Source organism: Octopus bimaculoides, chromosome 10 (assembly GCF_001194135.2).
Source record: "Octopus bimaculoides isolate UCB-OBI-ISO-001 chromosome 10, ASM119413v2, whole genome shotgun sequence".
In the NCBI taxonomy this organism is placed as follows: domain Eukaryota; kingdom Metazoa; phylum Mollusca; class Cephalopoda; order Octopoda; family Octopodidae; genus Octopus; species Octopus bimaculoides.
The window spans coordinates 70,624,092-70,626,825 of NC_068990.1; the positions used below are offsets into that span (position 1 = coordinate 70,624,092).

At 34.6% G+C, this 2,734-nt stretch overlaps 1 protein-coding gene across 1 annotated transcript in view; it reads left to right on the forward strand.

Annotated features, from left to right (window-relative positions):
* The window catches only part of LOC106882356 (ubiquitin-like modifier-activating enzyme 6), a 295,927-nt gene that overhangs the window by 264,869 nt on the left and 28,324 nt on the right, over nucleotides 1–2,734 (forward strand). The gene's annotated exons all lie outside the window — the stretch shown is intronic.

The window sequence follows — 2,734 nt, forward strand, 5'->3', positions numbered from 1 at the left end:
TTTTTTTTTTTTACTAAATAAACACACTATATATTGGTTCTTCACTCGTTTATTACTGTTCTTATTCTAACTCATGTCTATTTTCCGGAAATCTTTCATCACACATCTGTAACATCCTCAGTAACACTTTCTGTCTTCGTGTGTGCTCCTGCTCTGTTTATTCCACAAATTCATAAATGTATACATATATATATATATTCATATATATTATAATAAAAAGGTAAAATCAATAATAATTTTACCAGGTGGTCAGTGCGGAAATAAAAACCTCATAGGTAAATTTTACAAAATATTTTATAATTATATACATAATTATAACAAGGAATCAGAATTACACCTCACCACACACTCCAAGAAATAGATGGTAAAGCCCCTATTACCACCTTAAAATCTCCGAGAATAACACTATATTGTAGGTGAGCAAAAGAAAAATAATGAATCAACAAGGTTCTGTTAACTGTGTACAAGATCGTGTTTCAAGCTTAAAGTAAAAAATATTTCACCTATTGCTTTCATCAACGACAGTATTCCATTGCATAAATTCAATGCTTTAGCATCTATTTCTTGCAGTGTGTGGTGAGGCATAAAGCCAATCCCTTGTTATAATTATGTGTATAATTATAAAATATTTTATATATATATATATATATATATATATATAATAAAAAAATCTTCTTTAACTCTTCTTCCCTCCCACCCCAGCTAGCCAGTCATACTGTCTCTTAAGACAGTAAAACATTCCTTCAATATACACAAGAGAAAAAGGCCAGGTCAGTTCCTTCTCAATTTTATTCGATTGTCAAAGAATATGTATGAGAATATGTATATGTATATGTATTTTTCCATATGTGTATTTTCATACACTGTTTTTAACAATTTCACCTTAATATGACAATCAGTATGTAACACTACAAAGTTCATACAAAGCTTTATACTTTAAATATATTTTATCATCAAAGAATGTATATATGCATTTTAATACTCAGACTGTTTTTTAACATTTTTTATTATTCTCAAAGACTTTTGATAATCTTTTTCTAAAAAAGTGAAACCGGTTAAGTAAATAAATATTTTTTTAAAAATAAGTGCATTTTCAAACCTTCTTTCATATATATATATATATATATATATATTTCTTTGCAAACAACTTGCAGATGCAAGCGCTACCAGTTGAAAGCTCTTCATACCAAATGCTAACAAGCTTATGGGGTCATCAGATGAGGTTGCTTGTTATTTTGGAGCCTTCCTCTCATTGGCTTCATTGCTCCCCAATTACTGAAATGAGGCCCCACTTGCTCGATCAATTGTTTTTAGGTTTCACTCAATTTTCTTCTCACCATTGTTCATCATCTCTTTTTAACCAAATCCAGTGGTTTGCCTTCTCCACTGTAGTCCAGATATCACTCATGGTGGTATTTGCTTTATGACAAGTTAGGCCTAGCAACAACAACGGTCACCTCACATGTGTCCAGTGAATCCTCTTCATCCGACTTCAAGTGGAAAATGCTTTGTTTTCCAGCCCGCATCTTTACATTCCTTGGGGAGGTTTTTATGACAGCTAATCTTTCAAGCCTGTGTGACTAACATGTCATCTTCATATTAAATGCATACATACACATATAGAACTGGAACTCCAGCGGTTACGATGATGAGTGTAGAAATCAGAAGCCCTTGTGTTAAAGGGTACAAACTAGAGATATGATGTCATAAACTCAAGGAGATTCAGTATGACACAGAATGTGACAAAGCTGGCCCTTTAAATTACAGGCACAGCTTATTTTTACCAGCTGAGTGGACTGGAATAATGTGAAATAAAGTGTCTTGCTGAAAGACACAACATGTTACTGGGAATCAAACTCACAAGCTTACAACCATGAGCCGAATACTCTAACCACTAAACTAACCTGTGAGCCTTCACACATACACACACACACATGCATATATACACATACTTATAAATATATATATATATATATCAGCATGCCTGCTATATCTACTTTACTCATTTCTACTGGAGTCAACACTATTTCATATATATCATTTAATGTATGTTGTATTAAAATAAGAGCTACTAATAGTTTCTTGCCATTAAGACACATGGTTAGCTAGGTTTTTATAACATGCATTGTGTCTTAATAGTGCTGGTACCACATAAAAAGCACTGGTACTGGTGCCACATAAAAAGCACCCAGTACACTCTGTAAAGTGGTTGGTGTTAGGAAGGGAATCCAGCCGTAGAAGTCATGCCAGGAGAGATAATGAAGCTTGGTGTGGCCCTTGGCCTTACCAGTTCCTGTCAAACCGTTCAACCCATGTCAGCATGGAAAATGGACATTAAATGATGATGATGATGATGATGATGATGATCTCTGTGTGTGTGTATGTGTGTGCAGACTGACAGACAGACAGACAGATATATTGATCAACAGGTGTGGAAGCAAGGTCTAGAATTGAAGGGCCTTAGAGTCAACCTAGCTAAAACCAAAATCCTAATAAGTAGGAAGGTAGATAAAACACAAACCCCTTCAAGTAGATGGCCCTGCTCAGTATGTAGAAAAGGAGTAGGTAGTAACTCTATAAGATGTACCCGGTGCAAGCTATGGACACATAAGAGGTGCAGCAACATCAAAGGCAGGTTAACTAGCAAGTTAGTTTTTGTTTGTGGCAGATGTTCAGGTGCAATAAAGACTGCAAACAAACAGGAAACAACTTCTATCTCATTCCAGGGTGAAAA